At 45.4% G+C, this 15,989-nt stretch overlaps 1 protein-coding gene across 4 annotated transcripts in view; it reads right to left on the reverse strand.

The window, feature by feature from the left end:
- The window catches only part of VWC2 (von Willebrand factor C domain containing 2), an 865,269-nt gene that overhangs the window by 659,108 nt on the left and 190,172 nt on the right, over positions 1-15,989 (reverse strand). The gene's annotated exons all lie outside the window — the stretch shown is intronic.

A 15,989-nucleotide genomic window follows, 5' to 3' on the forward strand; every position in this document is an offset into this window, starting at 1 on the left:
GAAAGGGGGCGGGGTTATCACTATAAGAACCCGCGGCATCACTAGCACTGTACGCCGCAAGTTCTTCACGTTACGTTCCAGTCAGCTGACCGGAAATTGTGGGCGGCATCATTGCGGCCGGTGAGTATGCTGTCTTGGTCCCGGTTCCTGTAGCCTCGTGAAGCGGGGCTCTGAGGCTTGGTAAGTAAAGCAGACAGGAACGGCCTCTGTTTGATCAAACTGCCTCTGATGTCGGGAGGCAGCGGAGCATCACGGGCGGTATATGGTGCGGTGCCGTAGAAGAGGAGGGTAGCGCTGTCTCCCCCTGTTTCACATGGGCTATGCCGCTCTAGGTATTGATCTGCAGGACGGCTGGAACGGAGGTGGCGATACCTCCTGTGTCATGGCGCCGGTCAGTTCGGGTAATCTGCAGCATTTCAGCAGGGTATGTTACACATAAGGTCCGTCATGTCCTGTGGGCAGCACGGTCACCTAGAAGTGTATTGTTCAGCTGCTTGTACCATGGCTCAATATGTGTTCATATAGGGTTGATCCCTGCATCCTCAATATGTTTCAAGATCAGGCTATGTATAAGCTTGACAGTGGTAGGCACTGCTTTCACAGTGGTTTTATGTGCTGTTATGTAATGTTTCAACATTTTTAGCTATATTGTGAGGAGGTCCACAGTCCTGGCATTCTTTGTTTCCGTCAGGCATTTATTTGCAACCACCGTGGACATCATCACAATCAAAAAATAAATAAATGATGAAGTGTTTGAGGAGTGTTCATTTGTAATATTGCAGCAGTAGTACAATTATTGCTTAGCCCTGGTTTCTACATTAGGGGTGTGCTCACAGTTTGCAACATACGCACATATATACACAGCAGGTCACACTTCAGTACATACAGTTATTTTGTTTCACTTGTGCAGCGGTTAGGGGGTTAATCACATAAATGTTGGTTGCTTAACACACATTTCATCCTGTATTGTGAAGTAGCTTCAGCTCAGGGATAGAGGTTTGTGATTTAGTTAAATGTTCAGTTAACACTATGTTTCTGTTGTATAGGTATTGCTGTTTAGCAGAGACTTGGCTCAGGAGTGTTGTCTTTATAACCTCAGGTACAAGATAAGCATAATTGAGTCAGATAGTAAGCAGGGCTTCATGTGATTGTGTTGGTTTCCGTATACATTCAGGGTGAAAATTTGTGCTCTACTGGAATCTTTAGTTTCACAGTGATATTGTTCTTGAGCTGGTCGGGGTCCCCCCATAATTTTGAGGGCAGGGCATTCTTCATAGTACTATGCTATAGTAATTCTTCTGTTTTGGTAAGTGTCTGGGGTATGGTTTCATGGTGTGGTATGTGTTCATCTGTCAGGTTACAGGCTTTAGGTAACTCTATCCTGTTTTCATATTGTCATTAGGCTAATATTGGTGTCAGACTTCATTACCAGGCTGGAAGTTGGCTCGCTGTAAGGTTCATCACGACAAGTCTTCGGTGACATGTATTAACAATCTATGTTTCTGGGTTACCCATCAGGTTTTTGGGTTCTCGTCCGAAACTATCGCTTGCTCTGTCTAGTTTTAGTGGTTTATGTTACCCCGTGTGCATTTGTTGTCCAGGTTCAGCACTGGTACTTTCAGTTCTCCTGTGTCTAGCAGTTTAGTTAGCAGTAAGTGCTTCATATCTTCAAATTTTTTGGGTAAGTACGTTTTTGGTAGAGGGTCGGTGTCAAGTATTAAAGAGCTCCTGTCCGACTGGTTTCTGGCTTACATTTCAGGTTAGGTTCCAGTTTCCAGTGGGTTGGTTCACGTTTGGAACACTCTTTCTTTGCTTTCTATACAAGTCACTTTGTTTCTTATGTAGGTGAAGTACCTGTGTTGGAGTTATTGTTTTGGTATACAATAATATTTGCAAACAGTGCATTGTTTCATCTCCGTATCTCACTTATCACTGTTTAGAAGTATGGTTCCACTTATAACACTAAGTCACGGTCATGGAGGTCTGACATGTCTTCAGACCTCATTGTTTTTCTGACAGGTTTGGCTCAGAGGGAAGTTTAGGGTAAGTCATACAATTTTGTTGGTTTGCATGATTGGTGTAGCTAGGTATGTTAAGGCGTTGCTTACGGACATTTTATGTAGGCTCGCGGTAATTATCTATTTTTGTTATTAGGGATGTCACATGCTTTGGACATCGAGGACTCTGGCTCCATTTTGGATAACACCGCCAGAACCTCCCTGCGCAGTTGGACCATTCCCAAACTGACGGCCGAGCTGGTGTGAAGAGGCATACCATTGCCAGCTCCTGCCCGAAAAGCTGAACTTTATCGCTTGCTGATTTTCAAGCAGGCTGGTCCTAGTGATCAAACGGGGTCTAGCTCTGGTGTAGTTTCTATGAAAACGTTGCATATTTCTATCACGCAACTGCATACCTTAGTGAATTCCTTATCCTCCAGGATTGAAAGCTTGCAGAATAGGGCTAGCTCCTCTTCGGCTCCGGTAGCCCCGTCAGTTCAACATCCAACTTCAATAATGTCTTTGGGACTTAATGCAGTTATTCCTAACGTAGCTCCGGCCCACTTCAACCCGGCCAATTTAAAGAAAGACATTATCGATGGTAAAGATGTTAACTTAACGTCCCTACTCATTGCCACCCACGACATCACAGAAAACAAGACCATAGCTTGCGGCGAGGTGTCAGTACTGTTAACCCCTTAAGGACTGTGCCCTTTTTCACCTTAAAGACTGAGCCCTTTTTTGCAATTCTGACCACCGTCACTTTAAGCGTTAATAACTCTAAAACACTTTTACCGAATATTCTGATTCTGACATTGTTTTTTCGTGACATATTCTACTTTATTTTGTTGGTAAATTTTCGGTGTTACTTCCATCCTTTCTTGGTGAAAAATTCCATAATTTCATGAAAATTTAGAAAATTTAGCATTTTTCTAACTTTGAAGCTCTCTGCTTGTAAGGAAAATGGATATTCCAAATACATTTAATTTTTATTCACAAATACAATATGTCCACTTTATGTTGGCATCATAAAATGGACATATTTTTACTTTTTGAAAAAATTAAAGGGCTTCAAAGTAGAGCAGCAATTTTCAAAAATGTCATGAAAATTGCAAAATCTGAAGGGACAGATGTTACAGAACTACAACTCCCAGCATGCCTGGGCAGTCTAGGCATGCTGAGAGTTGTAGTTTGGCAACATCTGGAGGGCTACCGTTTGGGCACCACTGTGACCCTCCAGATGTTGCAAAACTACAACTCCCAGCATGCCCAGACAGCCTTTGCCTGTCTGGGCATGCTGGAAGTTGCAGTCCGGCCTTCCTAGTGGTTGCCACAGTAAAGATCACATTACTTTCACTTTCATTTCTCCCCCCCCCCCCCCCCCCACCGTTGATTCCCTACCTGAGCCGTGATCTCCGCTGGATGTCTGCGATGATCGCCGGGCCCTACGCATCTGGTCCTCAGGTAAAGGCCTCCATCTTCTCCCCCCCCCCCCCCTCCGTTCTGCCCGACATCCAGGGGTGGGCAGAACGGGGGTTTCCATGGCAGCCCACTGTCCTGCGCTGCCATTGGTCAGAACTCTGACTAATGACAGGGGATAGGAGGAGATCGCAGCACAGCAACCTCACTCCTATCCCTTAAGATGATTGGGGCTGTCACTGACAACTCCGATCATCCCTATTTTCCGGGTGATCGGGTCACCAGAGACCCGATCAGCCCGGAATTGGAGAAAATCGCATGTCTGAATTGACATGCGATTTTCTCCGATCGCCGACATGGGGGGGAGTCTCAGGACTCCCCTGGGCGATGTGCCGGGGTGCCTGCTGAATGATTTCAGCAGGCATCCTGATCCGGTCCCCAACCGGCTAGCAGCGGGGACCGGAATTCCCACGGGCGTATCCATACGCCCTCAGTCCTTAAGGACTTTAAAACGGGGGCGTATGGATACGCCCGCCGTCCTTAACAGGTTAAAGCTAAGGATGTTAGGCTCAGCAGGAAACTGTCCCTCACCGAGTTTAGCATGGCCTTCGCCATTTACAGAGATATCCTATGTTCAGTAAAACCCGAGAGGCGTTGGATATGTATCTGTATTAAGTGACTGAACTATCACATAAATACGGTGGCAACACGTTTTATGATTACCATAAATCGTTCTCTGTCAAGGCAGCAGCAGCGCTAGTACAGTTTAATTATATGATGAACTGGGCCTTGATTGGCACAGACATTTTTTGCAATCATTTTGCAGGATTAAAAGCCCCCGTATGTACCAGATGTCAATCAATAGCGCAAACCAATGAATGGTGTAGTAGCGTCAATAGCACAGATGACGAGGCAACTCCAGGGACGTACTCCTCCACTGTATCAGCCAAAGGTCCCAAGACATCAGGTTTACCTGATAAACTTGGCAGACCCATTAAGTATTTGGGCAAATCACAGATTTGCAACAACTTTAACTTTGCTGTGTGCAATTACCATCAGTGCAGACTCTTGCACGTCTGTGCAGTCTGCTTCCGAGCACATCCAAAGACAGCTTGCCCTCAAAAAAGTCAGAACAGATCAGTGGTGGATATCTCGTCCTTGCAGATGTTTCTTCAAGGACACCCAGACGGTCAATTAGTGTCATTTTAGGTGCACGTGCTTCAGGAAGGCTTTCACACTGGTTTTGTGGCACTCCCGGGTGCCACTTTCGAGTGCGAAAACTTGAGATCTGCCTTGAGAGATCCGGTTGTGGTCGACGGAATAACCCCTTAACGACAGCGGGCGTATGCATACGCTCCCGTTTTAAAGTCCTAAAGGACTGAGGGCGCATGGATACGCCCATGGGAATTACGGTCCCCGCCGCTCGCCGGGCAGGGGCCGGACCGGGGTGACTTCTGATGTCTATCAACAGGTACCCCGTGCAAACTCTTGGGGGGGGGACCCCCCATGTCAGCGATCGCCGCAAATCGTCGGTCAATTCAGACCAACCATTTGCGGCTTATCCAGGTCCCCCAAAAAAAGGGTTAATGGGGCCGCCTCACGATCACGTGATTGATCGGTCGGAACGACTATGCTGCTTGGCGGCGAAGATGGCGGAGATCGGCGCTAGCTGGGGTCTCCTACCTTGCCCTGGTCTGGCGGGGGTCCCCTCGGGATTGGTGGCAGCGACAGGAGCAGCAGGATTGGCGGCAGGATTGGCGGCGGTCCCAGCGGAAGGATACAGCCGGAGGTGAGGCCTGTTCACTTCCTGCAGTTGCTTAGCCACAACTTGCAGCATGCACAGCCAAAGGGCATGCTGGGAGTTGTAGTTTTGCAACAGCTGGAGTTCCAAATACAACTCCCAGCATGCCCTTTGGTAGTTTGTGCATGCTGGGGATTGTAGTTTTGCAACAGCTGGAGGCACTTTTTTCTATGAAAAAGTGTGCAGCCAGCTGTTGCATAACTATAACTCCCAGCATGCACAGATTACCAAAGGGCAAGCTGGGAGTTGTAGCAGTGTGCCTCCAGCTGTTGCAAAACTACAACTCCCAACATGCCCTTCGACTGTCAATGCATGCTGATTGTTGCAGTTTTGCAACAGCTGGAGAAACATTGGTTGTGAAACTGAGTTTGTTACCTAACTCAGTGTTTTGCAACCAGTGTGCCTCCTGCTGTTGCAAAAATACAACTCCAAGCATGCACTGAGAGACTTTACATTCTGGGAGTTCTAGCTTTGCAACAGCTGGAGGCACACTGTTTGCGAAACACTGAGTTAATAACAAACTCTGTGTTTTGCAACAAATGTGCCTCCAGCTGTTGCATAACTACAACTCCCAGCATATATGGTCTATCAGTCAACAGCTGGAGGTTTGCCCGCCCCCCCCCCCCCCCATGTGAATGTACAGGGTACATCAACACAGGCGGCTTTACAGCGAGTCCTGCTGCAAGTTTGAGATGCGGCAAATTTTCCGCCGCAGCTCAAACTCCCAGCGAGTAACTCATTGTAAACCTCCGCCTGTGTGAATGTATCCTAAAAACACTACACTAACACATAATAAAAGGTAAAACACTACATATACACATACCACTACACAAAAAAAAAAAAAAAAAAAACAGGATTGTACGGCAGTGTTTCCAAAACGGAGCCTCCAGCTGTTGAAAAACAACAACTCCCAAAATTGCCGGACAGCCACTGACTGTCAAGGCCGGGAGTTTTGCAACAGCTGGAGACACCCTGTTTGGGAAACACTGCTGTAGGGTATTTTTGTGGCGGATTCAAATCCCCAATTTAGTTCTCAGATGCGCATGGTGCTCTCTCACTTCGGAGCCCTGTCGTATTTCAAGGAAACAGTTTACGGCCACATATGGGGTATTTCCGTATTCGGGAGAAATTGCATTACAAATTTTGGGGGGCTTTTTCGCCTTTTACCCCTTATGTTAGCGTAAAAAAAATGATTTTTAGACTAACAGGCTGGTGTTGCCCCATACTTTTAATTTTCACAAGCGGTAAAAGGAACTACCCCATATGTGGTTGTTAAGTGCTCTGTGAGCGCACAAAATGGCTCAGAAGTGAGAGTGCTCCATGTACATTTGAGATCTAAATTGGTGATTTGCACAGGGGTGGCTGATTTTAGAGCGGTTCTGACCTAAACACAAAACAATAAATACCCAGATGTGACCCCATTTTGGAACACGGAATGTAACAAGGGGTATATTGAGCCATAACACCCCCCAGGTGTTTGACAAAGTTCCGTTGGATGTGAAAATGAAAAAAAAAATGCTGGTGTTACCGTACATTTTCACAAGGGAGAATAGGAAAAAGCCCCCGAAAATGTGTAGCCCCATTTCTTCTGAGTAAGAACATACCCCATATGTGGATGTAAAGTGCTCTGCGGGCGAACTACAATGCTCAGAAGAGAAGGAGCACCATTGGGCTTCTTGAGAGAGAATGTGTCCGAAATTGAAGGCCATGTGTGTTAACAAAGCCCCCATAGTGCCAGAACAGTGGACCCCCCCCCCCCACATGTGACCCCATTTTGGAAACTACACCCCTCACGTATTGTAATAAAGGGTACAGCAAGCATTTACACCTCACAGGTGTCTGACAGATTTTTGGAACAGTGGTCCGTGAAAATGAAAAATTTAATTAATTAAGGGGTGTAAATGTTCACTACACCCCTTATTAAATTCTGTGAGGGGTGTAGTTTCTAAAATAGGGTCACATGTGGGGGGGTCCACTGTTCTGGCACCACGGGGGGCTTTGTAAACGCACATGGCCCCTGACTTCCATTCCAAACAAATTATCTCGCAATAAGCTCAATGGCGCACCTTCTCTTCAGAGCATTGTAGTTCGCCCGCAGAACACTTTACATCCATATATGGGGTATTTCCATACTCAGAAAAAATGATGTTACAAATTTTGGGAGGCTTTTTCTCCAATTACCCCTGAAAATTTGGAGTAAAACCAGCATTTTAGTGAAAAAAACTAGTTTGGCTATCTTTACAGCACCACTTTCTTTTCACCAGCACATATTCAGGGGGTCAGAAACACTGCTGTGGATGCCTTGTCTTGTCTTAATTTTCAACTTTTTTCCCCGGTGATGCCAGAGGCAGACCTAGAGGGGTTCCCAGTTCCCACATTGCAAGAACTGATCCTGGATTAAAAGTTTATTTGGAGGCTGCTGTCAGATTTATCCATAATGTGTATACCGTATTTATCGGGGTATACCACGCACCAGCCTATAACACGCACCCTCATTTTACCAAGGATATTTGGGTAAAAAAAGTTTTTTACCCAAATATCCATGGTAAAATGAGGTTGCGTGTGTGCGCGTGTATACCCCAATACACCCCCAGGAAAGGCAGGGGGAGAGAGGCCGTCGCTGCCCGCTTCTCTCCCCCTGCCTTTCCTGGGGTCTAGAGCCCTGCTGCCGGCCCTTCTCTCCCCCTGGTTATCGGCGCCGCTGCCCGTTCTGTCCCCCTGACTATCGTTGCCGGCGCCGATAGCCAGGGGGAGAGAAGGGGCAGCGGCACCCATTGCCAGCACCGCTGCCCCGTTGCCTCCCCCCATCCCCGGTGGCATAATTACCTGGGTCGGGTCCGCGCTGCTGCAGGCCTCCGTCGTGCGTCCCCTGCGTCGTTGCTATGCAACTGACGTCATGCGCCGCGCCGTGCAGCGCATAGCAACGACGCCGGGGACGCACGCCGGAGGCCTGCAGAAGCGCGGACCCGACGCAGGTAATTATGCCACCGGGGATGGGGGGAGGCAACGGGGCAGCGCACCGGCAATGGGTGCCGCTGCCCCTTCTCTCCCCCTGGCTGTCGGCGCCGCTTCTCTCCTCCTGGCTATCGGCGCTGGCAATGGGGCGCCGACACCGATAGTCAGGGGGACAGAACGGGCAGCGGCGCCGATAGCCAGGGGGGAGAGAAGGGCCGGCAGCAGCGCTCTAGACCCCAGGAAAGGCAGGGGGAGAGAAGCGGGCAGCGACGGCCTCTCTCCCCCTGCCTTTCCTGGGGGTGTATCGGCGTATAACACGCACATAGATTTTAGGCTAAAAATTTTAGCCTAAAAAGTGCGTGTTATACGCTGATAAATACGGTAATTATAAATCAAGAATATTGCATCTTGCTTATAGAATTCATAGATCATGGCTCTAAAAACCAGAATTTTCCTATTTTCTATCAGACTGCTGACTTCAACTTTTTGCCCTCTGTTCCAATGTAGACAGATAATAAAACCTGTTTACCAGAAGACTAAGAACAATGAAAGTCTTAGTCCAGATGTCTGGAGACCCAATATAAGAACTTACAAATAAGCCACTTTTTTTTTTAAAAGCTAATTGGTGTGGATTTTAACATGTTATTTAAAGTGCATGTTTGATCTGAAACAACACTTATCCTATGGTCTCTGAACTTTGGTTGGCGAGACAAGTCTGTCAGGGAATTTATATTGTGTCTTCCCAAACTACCAGTAAAATGTATGAAGTCAGCAAGACGTTAAATTAAAAATCTTAGGCTGTAATCAATGTAATATTAATATGATTAGCAGAGTTTTGTCTACCGTATATACAAATGATAGATAGTACCTTATATTTCATATAATTTCTCATAATGGCATCTAGAGATGAGCGAACTTACAGTAAATTCGATTCGTCACGAACTTCTCGGCTCGGCAGTTGATGACTTTTCCTGCATAAATTAGGTCATCTTTCAGGTGCTCCGGTGGGCTGGAAAAGGTGCATACAGTCCTAGGAGACTCTTTCCTAGGAAGGTATCCACCTTTTCCAGCCCACCGGAGCACCTGAAGGCTGAACTAATTTACACAGGATAAGTCATCAACTGCCGAATCGAATTTACTGTAAGTTCGCTCATCTCTAATGGCATCCAATAAGATATTGTCCATGTAGATTAACCCCTTAAGGACTCAGCCCATTTTGGCCTTAAGGACTCAGACAATTTAATTTTTACGTTTTCATTTTTTCCTCCTTGCCTTCTAAAAATCATAACTCTTTTATATTTTCATCCACAGACTAGTATGAGGGCTTGTTTTTTGCGCGACCAGTTGTCCTTTGTAATGACATCACTCATTATATCATAAAATGTATGGCGCAACCAAAAAACACTATTTTTGTGGGGAAATTAAAACGATAAAAACGCAATTTTGCTAATTTTGGAAGGTTTCGTTTTCACGCCGTACAATTTATGGTAAAAATGACGTGTGTTCTTTATTCTGAGGGTCAATACGATTAAAATGATATCCATTATTACATACTTTTATATTATTGTTGCGCTTAAAAAAAATCACAAACTTTTTAACCAAATTAGTACGTTTATAATCCCTTTATTTTGATGACCTCTAACTTTTTTATTTTTCCGTATAAGTGGCGGTATGGGGGCTAATTTTTTGCGCCATGATCTGTACTTTTTTTTGATACCACATTTGCATATAAAAAACTTTTAATACATTTTTTATAATTTTTTTTAAATAAAATGTATTAAAAAAGTAGGAATTTTGGACTTTTTTTTTTCTTTTCGTTCACGCCGTTAACCGTACGGCATCATTAACATTTTATTTTAATAGTTCGGACATTTACGCACGCGGCGATACCAAATATGTCTATAAAAAATTTTTTTTACGCTTTTTGGGGGTAAAATTGGAAAAAACGGACGTTTTACTTTTTTATTGGGGGAGGGGATTTTTCACTTTTTTTTTACTTTTACATTTTTTTAAATTTTTTTTTTACACTTGAATAGTCCCCATAGGGGACTATTCATAGCAATACCATGATTGCTAATACTGATCTGTTCTATGTATAGGACATAGAACAGATCAGTGTAATCGGCGATCTTCTGCTCTGGTCTGCTCGATCTCAGACCAGAGCAGGAGACGCCGGGAGCCGCACGGAGGAAGGAGAGGGGACCTCCGTGCGGCGTTATGAATGATCGGATCCCCGCAGCAGCGCTGCGGGTGATCAGATCATTCATTCAAATCGCGCACTGCCGCAGATGCCGGGATCTGTATTGATCCCGGCACCTGAGGGGTTAATGGCGGACACCCGCGATCTCGCGGGCGTCGGCCATTGCCGGCGGGTCCCTGGCTGCGATCAGCAGCCGGGATCAGCCGCGCATGACACGGGCATCGCTCCGATGCCCGCGGTTATGCTTAGGACGTAAATGTACGTCCTGGTGCGTTAAGTACCACCGCACCAGGACGTACATTTACGTCCTGCGTCCTTAAGGGGTTAAACACACATGTGGATACAACTTTTATATTTTGATACATCATTTTAGAAAACTTCCAGTCATCTATTTAAGATGACTAGGAAAGGATATAATCTAATTGGACAATGAAATTAAACAAATGTATAAATAATATAGTCACATGGTATATATATATATATATATATATATATATATATATATATCTCAATTGTCCATTTCTTATCCTAGAATGCCATCTGTGGTTAACCTAGGAATAACTAGGTCCTACTCTACATAGGCACACCCACCAAATGACATCATATTTGTTATGGGTGGATAACTCAGATAAGAAATAAGTTAAAAAGCTGTGTCCAAGTGAAGGGGGGGGATCTCTGAAAAAAAATCTCTGATCGATCTCTGAGGGAACCTATCAGAAAATCTCATCACAAGACACAGGGCTTATCATAAAGAAAAACTTCCTAGCAACCCTTTACCTTCGAGGCTGAAAACATAGATATCTGGTAATGTATAGATTTCATTATCCGAAATATTAATAAATTAACTGGCTTGAAATGTAGTCGTGCCCTGCTTTATTGCGGAGGTGTACTGTTAGAGTTGTTAAGTCAATATATATAGTACTATTCGATAAAAATGCATCTTACCGACTATTGTTACTAAATTGACTCAGAGGAAAATCTCTGCCCTAGAATCCATATTCTAGGGAGTTAATAACAAGCCAAGTAATATGGGGATACTATATTACCTGATATCTAAAAATTGGTTATAATCTGTGCAGAGCAAATAGTTGTGTGCATAAAATTACTATTGTCTCCTTGGGTGCAATTGATTGAAGTTATAAACATTTCTTGCCGTATTCAGGGTGATTCTGCTGCCCTCTAGTGTTGTTTAGTTGATAAGGTACTTGGTGTTTAGTATAGAGCAATCTTGTGGCCAAATCTACATATTGCATACTTATAGATAATTATATTGTTTTGTGTCAATAATTTCAACTGTTTTAAAATTGTGAATCTAATAAATTATTGTTATATTTTATCTAACCGTTAGTAGTGGGTTTTACTATTGCACAACATAAATTACCTACAAATGTACTCTTTTTGAGGTGTTTTTTTTATGTCCACCTCATAGGATCAACCCTGTTAATATTTTTATTTGATCCTTCTTTTTCCATATAAAGCGCGTTTGCTGACATAATTTGGAGGCCCTAGCGAGATTTGTAGCTGTACTTAGTCCTGCATAAATAAAACGTACTATCCTCTTGGTGTACTACTTGTATTGGTATATCTGTATGATAATTGTCTAAAAAAAAAAAATAAATGAGCGCAGCCAATAGTGAGGCGGGTTATGAGGATGCTGTAGTAGATAATCCATCCACCCCAGAACAGTTGATTCATGGTATAATGGAATATGTGCATGCCCGGTTAAGTATGGACCATAATATGAGTGAATGGATATGTCAGTTGCGGGAAGATGCCAAAAGAGAATGCATGGACGTGTGGTCACCACTTGGTACGGTTAGAAGACACTTAACATATTACTTCAGAATAGCTCAGGTAAAGACCAACATATATTAAAGATGTTGCCAGCAGTTCTTTATGCAGTATTGGAAGTTAGCACCCTCTTAAAAAAGAAAAACATGTATTTAGCCCAAATGCAGGCCCATGCAACTAAACTAGAAGCAGATCTAGAATCTGAAAAAGCAGCGGTTAAAGAGTTAAAATGTGAAATTGACCATTGCAGGGATGCATATCAGAGGTTAAAACAGGAGTCAGATGAGTTGGACAGCCATTATTGTAGACTTCAGCAAGCAGACAGGCAAAGCCACATTGTAGTCACTGTTTATAGTGAGGATGACAGAGAGAGACTCCCAGATTCACCTAGTCCTCATCCCCACGATATAGTCACATCACCATCACATGCTCTTAAAGCTAAATCTTTCCCAGACCCCACTGGTAAGGCACCAGAAGGTGATGGTTTAGGTGCACAGGCAATATGGGCCCAATTAAACCAGGTGTGTCAAGCTCTCTTAGCGTTACAAGGTTCTAATAACACAAAGGGCCAAAAGGAGGCAGTACCACACATTCCTATAGACAGAAGTGTTAGGATTAGATCACCCGTGCCAAGTGAATATGTGGGAAGTGATTGGAGTGTGAGTGATTCTGACAGTGACATATTCCTTACCCCACAGAGATAAGACTTCCAGTCGACATTATGAGATGTCCTCTAGAAAGAGATATGATCAGTCTTCAAAGGGGGATCAGAGCTCCTCTGGGATCATTAAGTTTTTAAACGACACAGTTCCTAAATTTGCCAAGAAAGGATCTGCTGAGATTGCTGACCATTTAGAACTGTACCAGTCTACCATGGATTTGCTTAAATTGTATTCTGATGCTAATAGAATCAGGTTCCTCCCATGGGCCATTGAAAATAGGTATCGTTATTATTTTACTTCCTTTAGAGAAAGGGGGATTCGGAATTGGCAGGATGTTTTGCATGAAGTTAAATTAGAATTTGGCCCTTATCGGACTATTAATGCAGCAAAACGTGATATCTATAAACTTAGATGTAAATCTAACCAAAGTCCCCGAGAATTCCTCTCTATCCTTAACCTCTTAAGGACCAATGACGTTGTGGAACGTCATGGCACCCTGGGCTTTAAGGACCAATGACGTTCCACAACGTCATGGCATTTTCCGGTCTCTGCCGCTCGCCGGGCAGAGACCGGAACTGGATGCCTGCTGAAATCCTTCAGCAGGCATCCAGGGCATACGCCGAGGGGGGCCATGTAGGCCCCCCATGTCGGCGATCGCCGCAAATCGCAAGGGAAATCGCCCTTGCGATTTGCGGCGATACCGGGCTGATCGGGTCTCTGGGACCCGACCGCCCGGTAATTTTGCATGATCCCGGCTGTCACAGACAGCCAGGACCATGCTGGAGTATCGGAGCGAGGTGGAAAGCCTGCCACCTCCTCCGATCCCCTGCGATCTGTCGGTTAGTTAACCGACCAATCGCAGGAGGGGGGGCGGTTACTTCCTCCCGCCCTGCCCGGCCCCTGAAAGTCCGGAGAGGACGGGAGGAAGACCGGAGGACGCGGCGGGGGACGGGGGAGTGCTGGGGACCGGCCCCGGTACTTACCTCGTCCCTGAAGACCCGGATCCCTGCGATGAAGACGGCGGCGGAGGAGACAGGTGAGTAGATCTTCAGCCGCGGTCGGGCCCTTTACAGCAATGCACGTCGCCGTAAAGCGACATGCATTGCTGTAAAGGGACCCTGTAAACTACAACTCCCAGCATGCCCAGACAGCCCTTGGCGTCTGGGCATGCTGGGAGTTGCAGTTTTGCAACATCTGGAGGTCCACAGTTTGGAGACCACTGTACCCTTCCAGATGTTGCAAAACTACACATCCTCAGCATGCCCTTACTGTCCAGGCATGCTGGGATTTGTAGTTCTGTAACATCTGGCCCTTCAGATGTTGCAGAACTACAACTCCCAGCATGCCTGGACAGTTTTGGCATACTGGGAGTTCTAGTTTTGCAACATCTGGAAGGGCACAGATTGGGAACCACTGTATTAGTGGTCTGCAAACTGTAGTCCTCCAGATGTTGCAAAACTACAACTCCAAGCATGCTGGGAGTTGTAGTTCGGCAACATCTAGCTCTAAAGATGTTGCCGAACTACTACTCCCAGCATGCCTGAGAATGCTGGGAGTTGTGGTTTTGCAACAACAGGAGGCACACTGGTTGGGAAACATTGTCTGTTTCCTAACTCAGTGTTTCCCAACCCCTGTGCCTCCAGCTGTTGCAAAACTATAACTACCAGCATGCACTGATGGACTGTGCATGCTGGGAGTTGTAGTTTTGCAACAGCTGGAGGTCCCCCCCCCACTGTGAATGTACAGGATACATTCACACGGGCAGGGGGCTTACAGTGAGTATCAGGCTGCAAGTTTGCGATGCAGCAAATTTTGCGCGGCAGCTCAAACTCGCTGTAACCCCCCCCCCCCCCGCCCGTGTGACTGTACCCTAAAAACACTACACTAACACAAAATAAAATAAAAAGTAAAAAACACTACATATACACAGCCCCCTACACAGCCCCCCTCCCCCAATAAAAATGAAAAACGTCTGGTACGCCACTGTTTCCAAAATGGAGCCTCCAGCTGTTGCAAAACAACAACTCCCAGTATTGCCGGACAGCCGTTGACTGTCCAGGCATGCTGGGAGTTTTGCAACAGCTGGAGGCACCCTGTTTGGGAATCACTGGCGTAGAATACCCCTATGTCCACCCCTATGCAAGTCCCTAATTTAGGCCTCAAATGCGCATGGCGCTCTCACTTTGGAGCCCTGTCGTATTTCAAGGCAACAGTTTAGGGTCACATATGGGGTATCGCCGTACTTGGGAGAAATTTCTTAACAAATTTTGGGGGGCTTTTTCTCCTTTCACCCCTCATGAAAAGGTGAAGTTGGGGTCTACACCAGCATGTTAGTGTAAAAAAAAAATTTTTTTACACTAACATGCTGGTGTTGCCCCATACTTTTCATTTTGACAAGAGGTAAAAGGGAAAAACGCCCCCCAAAATTTGTAATGCAATTTCTCCCGACTACAGAGATACCCCATATGTGGGCGCAAAGTGCTCTGGGGGCGCACAACAAGGCCCAGAAGGGAGAGTGCACCATGTACATTTGAGGTGATTTGCACAGGGGTGGCTGATTGTTACAGCGGTTTTGACAAACGCAAAAAAAACAAAACCTCACATGTGACCCCATTTCGGAAACTACACCCCTCACGGAATGTAATGAGGGGTGCAGTGAGAATTTACCCCCCACTGGTGTCTGACAGATCTTTGGAACAGTGGGCTGCGCAAATTAAAAATTTTGTACAGCCCACTGTTCCAAAGATCTGACAGACACCAGTGGGGGGTAAATGCTCACTGTACCCCTTGTTACGTTCCTCAAGGGGTTTAGTTTCCAAAATGGTATGCCATGTGGGGGTTATTTTGCTGTCCTGGCACCATAGGGGCTTCCTAAATGCGACATGCCCCCCGAGCAAAATTTGCTCTCAAAAAGCCAAATATGACTCCCTCTCTTATGAGCATTGTAGTTTGCCCGTAGTGCGCTTCAGGTCAATTTATGGGGTACCTTCATACTCATAAGAGATGGGGTTACAAATTTTGGGGGGTATTTTCTGCTATTAACCCTTGCAAAAATGTGAAATTTGGGGGGGGGAAACACATTTTAGTGAAATTTTTTTTTTTTTTTACGTATGCAAAAGTCGTGAAACCCCTGTGGGGTATTAAGGCTCACTTTATTTCTTGTT

Source organism: Hyla sarda, chromosome 5, assembly GCF_029499605.1.
Source record: "Hyla sarda isolate aHylSar1 chromosome 5, aHylSar1.hap1, whole genome shotgun sequence".
Taxonomy (NCBI): domain Eukaryota; kingdom Metazoa; phylum Chordata; class Amphibia; order Anura; family Hylidae; genus Hyla; species Hyla sarda.